The sequence below is a fragment of the Phyllostomus hastatus genome, unplaced genomic scaffold (genome assembly GCF_019186645.2).
Source record: "Phyllostomus hastatus isolate PE091 unplaced genomic scaffold, TTU_PhHast_1.1 phas_contig_64, whole genome shotgun sequence".
Classification (NCBI taxonomy): domain Eukaryota; kingdom Metazoa; phylum Chordata; class Mammalia; order Chiroptera; family Phyllostomidae; genus Phyllostomus; species Phyllostomus hastatus.
Window position 1 is genome coordinate 9,543,711 of NW_025333928.1, and position 7,112 is coordinate 9,550,822.

Consider the following 7,112-nt stretch of genomic DNA (forward strand, 5'->3'; position numbering starts at 1 on the left):
GTGAGCATCCTGATTACCAGTGTTTTGAACTGTGCATCTGGTAGGTTGCCTATCTCTTCATCACTTAGTTGTATTTTTTCTGGAGCTTTGATCTGTTCTTTTGGGCCATATATTTTTTTTTTTTTTGTCTCGTCTCACCTGGTATGTAGTAAGGGGCAGGACCTTAGGTATTTGCCAGGGCAGAGAAACCTATTTTGCTGTGTTGTGGTGCTGTATGTGGGGGAAGGGTCTGAGAGGGAACAATGCAGCTTGCTCAGCTCTGGGCTTGGCTTTCAGTCACTTCCTCTGCCATCCACAATCAAATTGGGCCCTTCTGGTGCTGATTCCAGGATGGGTGGTTTTGTGTATGTTATAGGACCCTGTGGGTCTCTCCAGTGAACTCTCCTGTGAGGCCAGGAGTTTCTCCCACTGTCACCTCAATCCCCACAGGTATTTTCAATCATAGGTCTGACGCTTTATTTCCCAGCCTTGGAACCCTGGGTTGCAAGGTCTGTCTCATTACCCACTTGTTCCTCCTGGTTTATCTGCACACAAATGTGGGACTTCCCAGTCTGCAATCCGCCACCTCGCTGGGTCTGCCAGCCACCACCTTGCCATGAGTCCTCTCCACCCAACTGCCCATCTCCACCCCTTCTACTGGTCTGAATGAATCTTTCTTCTTTAACTCCTTGGTTGTTGGAGTTTCATACAGTTCAATTTTCTGTCCATTCTGGTTGTTTTTGTTTTTAAATTTGTTGTTGTCCTTCTTATGATTGTACGAGGAGGCACAGTGTGTGTCTACCTATGCCTCCATCTTGGCCGGGAGTATGATTAAATTTTCTGATTCATAATAATTGTTTAGAAATTCAGAGGAGGAAGGAATAGCTTCGTGAAAAAATTGGGACTTCAGGAATATGGGTTGGGTTTGATTGGGTAGGGGAAAGGAGTGATGAGAAACACCAAAAGTGGGAGAAAATGAATGGAAGGGTGAAACAGAAGGGTTGTGTAGGGAGGAATATGAGGGGCAGATCATACAGAAACCCCAAAAGCTGGGACAAGAAGATTAGATTTTCTGTTAGAGGAGAGTATTTTACCATGCTTCTCAGCTTCAGGGTATTGCAGGAAAACATTTACACATTTGAATGTTGATGAAGACATTTACAAATATAGGTAAAATGTGATAATTTGTACCATTTCCTGGTTGGTGTTAGTGACATCATATGATTCCACCCGTTATAGTTTGGGTGACAAAGTAGTTCAGGGTGTCGGGACTGTGCCAGAGGTTTGCGCATCATAAGCGGCTACTAGGGGAAAGAGAAGTCCTATCAAGGGCTCAGAAAATGCTGGAACATGACTGTGAAACTATTTAGCAACACCTGCAGCCACCTTTAGTTTACATGATAGATTGGGGACAGTGCTCATCTAGGTACTCGTTTATTGAAAGGAGAAGATCAGTGAGAAAGCACAGAAAACTAAATGCTTGTCAGTTCACAGATCATCATTCTCAACAATCTGTGGAAGCTAATAGTAGGCACTTGGAACATTTGTCTATAAATATGTGCACTTTAATATTACAATGCAATTTTAATTTCAAGTAAAAACACATAATTTTTTTCTGCTTGTTCAACTTGTAAAATAAAGCTGTACCGGAAAACAGCATATGCCACCTCTGCTAGATGGAATTAAGTGGTTGTATGCAAATGCTTTCTCATTACTCTACATTAGCATTATCTCTTCAGCTTGGTTTGAAGTGTTTTGCAAACACTGTTAACCCACCATCCGTCATCAGAGTTTAAAGTACTAGTTACAAAGTGTGATACTAGCCTTAAATAATTGTAAGTCACAAGAAAATGGTGAATGGTCATGTGTACATGAGATGCATTTTTCCCCAATAGAATCCATTCGGAAGAACAAATATCTAATTTGGCAACCTGCAAAAAAGTGTCATTGACATTAACCATCAAGAGAAGAGGATAAGCCCCGGCTGGCATAGCTCAGTGGACTGAGCTCGGGCTGGGAACCAAAGTGTCTCAGGTTCGATTCCCAGTCAGGGTACATGCCTGGGTTGCAGGCCATGACCCCCAGCAACCGCACATTGATGTTTCTCTCTCTCTCTCTCTCTCTCTCCCTTCCTTCCCTCTCTAAAAATAAATAAATAAAATCTAAAAAAAAAAAAAAGAGAAGAGGATAACAAATTGGCAAATGCCTCCCATGTCCACTAGCTTGATGTCAGTTAGGAAAGGGTATAGGCTAAGTAAGCTTAGTGAAGGCACTGTAGTCACCTGGCTCTGGTGGGATCATTCTCAAGGCCCTTCTGACACAGACAGCATCCAGGTGAGTAACCAGGAGGCAAGTGCAGACATGGCTATTTGCGAGGAGTTCTCACTGATACTGAGATGTGGAGGAAGGGTTACAATAAAAACCCATTACTTACCAGGAGGATGAGAGCTTGTTTTAGGGCTTGAGGACTAACACGTAGTCCTGTTTCAAGCCTAACCCCCACTTACTTTCTTACAAATGAATGGACATGTGAACAGCCCCTCGGGATCTAATCTGTTTGTAGATCAATAAGATTGTTTATTAGTTACCAAAACTTTTTCTTCCAAATGGCATATGTAAATAGTATTTCTTGAGCATCCACTGGGGAAACAAAGATGAAAAAACTTGCTCCTGCTCAAGGAGGTTACAGCCTTAGAGGGGAATTTGTGCACATGAGTGGTTCATTGTAATACTTTATCATTGCAATTCTACACTTTATTATTATAATTATACTATTGCATTACAGATTTGGAATTATCCAGAGGGTGCTATGTAACACAGACAGGAAAGTCTTTCTGGAGCAGGTGATGTCTGACCTTAGTCCAAAAGAATGAAGAAAGGCATACTAGGGAGAGGAAGGGAGGGGAGAGGTAGCAGGGTGTGCAGCCCTCTGGCTAATGACTGAGTCAGGGGTTGGGTCATGGAGGGTTGTACATGCTACATTAAGAAGTTTAGATTCTACCTGGTTTTAGGCAATAAAAAGTCATTAAAAGGTTTGAAGAGGGCCTGGCATCAGATTTATAGTTAGATATTGTATTAGTTTTCTATTGCTGCCCTAACATGTTGTAACATACGTAGACACTTAAAACAACACAAGTTTATTATCTCATAGTTCTGTAGTTCAGAAGTCCAGGGTGGCCCAGTTGATTTCCCTGCTCTGGGATTCACCAGGCATCAAGGTGTCAGCTGGCTGAACTTTGACAGGAAGACTGTGAAGTTTATGCTGTTCAGATCATTGGCAGAAACTAATACTTTCCAGTTTTAGGTAGAAGTGAGGTCCCCATTTCCTTGCTGCTGTCAACTGGGGGCCACCCTGGGCTCCTAGAGGCCTCACTCCTGTGCTTCCACAAGACCCCTATGTCCCAGAGCTAGCAGCAATGAGCCACTCTCTGACTTCTTCCTCTGCCACAGCTCTCCTGCTTCCAGCTGGAGAAAGTGCCCTAACAGGCCTATGTGATTAGGTTGGGCTTACCTGAAGAAGACAGGATGCTCTCCCTGTTTTAAAGTCTATAAACTTATTTACACCTGCAAAGTCCTGTCATCCACATCAGGTATTCACAGGTTCTGGGGATTAGGTGTGGACATCGTCAAGGAGGTGTTACTCTGCTTGCTGCGGGTGTCTAGGCAGCTTTCACAGAGCAGAGTCCCCTCACTGCCAGGCTCTGCCCCCAGCACCCATTTTCCTTCTACCTCCCTGACTGATTTTTAATGGTTTTATTGAGGTATAATTTATATTCGTGCATATTATGTGCACAACTTAATGACTTTTAGTAAATGTAAGCAGTGTGAAACCATTACCGCAATCTGGTTTTAGACCATTTCCATCACTCCAAAAAGATTTCTCAGGCCTGACTGCAGACCATTGGCTGCGTCTTTTTTATTCTTGTTTTTAGGCTCATCTCCCTTTCGAAGGCTTACATTGCCCAGGACATTCTTGGGCTCTCTGTGAGGTGCCCACATTCAGGATATCCTTTACAGGTGTGCAGGAGTGCACACCAAGTGGTTGACATTGGTTACCCACTGACAATGAAATGGGGGGTTAGTGGGGAAATGATTAACTTTTTCTTTATGTATCTGAAAGACAATGAACATTGATCACTTTTGAGATTAAAATTCTTAATTCTGAAAACAAAAAGAAATTCTTTCTTTACTATTCTGGCTGCACAGTAGAGGAGGTGCTTCAAATGCCAAGGCAGAGGAGCATCACCTGGGGGTTTTCTGAAAGACCCCGCAGACCCAGACAGATGCCAAGGCCACCACCCTTCTCTCACTTCTCCGGTCTCCGCCCTGATGCCAAGGGGTAGTTCCTGTGTTAGCACCACAGGGTCACGGCATCAATGGGGAGGCCAGACTCAGGGCCCACTCTGTTTTCTCAGTTGAGTTTTTGAAATAGTCTCATTTCAGTTTTCAAGAGAAAACCAGGATTGGGAATGCTGGCTAGGACAATACAAAATATCACAATGTAGTAGCTGTGAAATATTAACAAAGTTCCAAGAATGTTTATGTCTGGAAACTGCCATAAGTACTGTTTTTGTTGTTTTAGTTCAGGTGTGTCCAACCCACAGCCCTTGGGCTGCATGCAGCCCAGGATGGTTATAAATGTGGCCCAAAACAAAATTGTAAATTTATTTAAAACATTATGAGTTTTTTTGTAATTACGTGTTGCAATGTCATGTAAAATAAATGTATGTACACTCTTGCTATTTGTACACATGTGTGCGCAGTCATGCCTTATTCACGTCCTCACTTTTTGGCAGCACCTATATTTGGGAGCAACTATTTTGAAGAATGAAACACATTAAGAGTAAAATTAGAACCAAAAATATCTGATGAGCACCTTGAGAACTCACTGAGAATTGCAACTACTGCTATCAAACCAGATATCAATGCACTAGTTTCTCAAATACAATTGTAACAAGGTGCAGCTAAGAGAGGGGCCCCCAAATAGGGGTTTGTAATGGGGTCCAGAGCTCAAGGTGTCCAGGAAATATTAGAAAAATATATAGGATGTCCTCACCCCCTCAACAAGTCTGAGCTGGGGGATGGGACACATGGAGCAGGGCCATTCATAGCTGTGTTGTATGGCAACAGCTTTGCAGCTAACCTCTGACATGGTCATTTAACATACCTATAACCTTTAACTGGTTTCACGGATATGTTAAATAGCTGTGGCCATGCTTTGAGCCAGGGGGATGGAAGTGACTTCCACCCAAGATGTAAGTAGGAGGCAGCTTTCCCTGGTTACAGTGCCTGTGTGAGAGCTTGGAGAAGATTGGCTCCATGCCATGGGGCCATACCTGCCCAGACTTATGATGGCAACCCAGGAAAGCTGGAAGAATATGGGGATGCTGGCAGGTGTTACTGATTGTAGGAGGAGTCGGAAATGGGGCTGCAGAGGAAGATCGGCTTGGGGATTTAAACCCAGGCACGGCAGTCATAGGAGTAGAGAATCATGCGGCTTTGGCAGAGTGGGGACCCCATGGCTTTGGGGTGCTCCCTTTTGCCACATGGCTTAGGAAGCAGGAGAGACTTTTCCTGGAAGAAAAGGGGTGAAAGGACTTTTGCTGGTGGGCCATGGGAAGGTGCCATATTGCTTAGGGTTTACTGGAGATCATGGTGGCGACACAGCTGATGATGCTGGGAACCCAAATCACGAACTTCTACTTCTTTTCTTGAGATACGGTACCCTAGACTAGGACAGAGGGAGAAGGAAGGACTGTGTGCATCTGTGGGTATTCTAAAGGACTTTAGTATTTTAATGAAGACATTAAGTCATTACTCTAAGTCTGTATAACCTTTAAATAAATATTTCCTTTCCTTTTCACAAATCTCTGGCATTGAGAGATGTCTTTCCTCTGGCAGTGGGCATAGCGAACCTAGTGGGGAGTCCTTTTGGTAATAGTGTATTGTACACTTGCCCTGGCTCTGTTCTGTAACACAATGTCAAACATCCCACTAGTTTGATGTTGCCCTATTTTCTTTTTCCTTTTATAATAAAAAATGTAAAGAAATCAATGACATTTTATTACTTAGATATGTACATTTTCTGTATTAGTGATCACAAACTTGGGACCTGCTTGACAATTTTAAAAGCTTATTGAAAGGGCTGCTGCATAATTAGGGTTATTGTGTAAGAACTTTTTTGCTTATCTGTGGTGGTAGATATCAACACAATTATGCATGGACCTTTTTTTCCCCTGCTCATCACTTTTCGTTAGTGTTTGTGTATTTGAAAGTATGTTGGCTATCTCAGTGGATTGAGCATGGGCTGCGAACCAAAACATCGCAGGTTTGATCCCAGTCAGGGCACATTCCTGGGTTGCAGGCCACCGCCCCCAGCAACCACACATTGATGTTTCTCTTTCTCTCCCTCCCTTTCTTCTCTAAAAATAAATAAATAAAATCTCAAAAAAAAAGGTAAACTTTAGCCTTGACTGCTGTGGCTCAGGTGATGGGGCTATGCCAGCCAGGGCTTAAGTTTACCTTTTTAAGGTGTATAGTTTACTGGTTTTAGTCCTTGGTATGTTCAAAAAGTTGTGCATCAATCACCATGGTCTAATTCCAGAAGTTTTCCATCACCCCAAGGGAAAAAAAACCCATACTCATTAGCAGTCACTTCTATTTCCTCCCTACACCCCAAATCCCTGGAAATACTAAAATAATTTTTGTCTCTATGGATTTGCCTACCCTGGATAGATCACATGTAAAGTTTTTGTTTAATCTGATGGATTTTTGGGTTCTATTTTACAGACAGCTTTTCTTGTCAGAAAAAAATTTTTAAAGGCTTTACTTATTTATTTTTAGCCAGAGGGGAAGGGAGGGAGAAAGGGAGGGAGAGAAACATCAATGTGTGGTTGCCTCTCATGCACCTGTCCCCCACCCTGCCACTGGGGACCTGGCCTGCAACCAGGCATGTGCCCTGACTAGGAATTGAACAGGCGACCCTTTGGTTTACTGGCCGGTACTCAATCCACTCAGTCACATCAGCCAGGGCAGAAAATTTTTTTTAAAAAATAAAACATAGTCCCTGACTCCCCAAAGTTATTTTATGTTCAAATAATTTATTTCAGCTTCCATTAATTAAAGCCAAACTT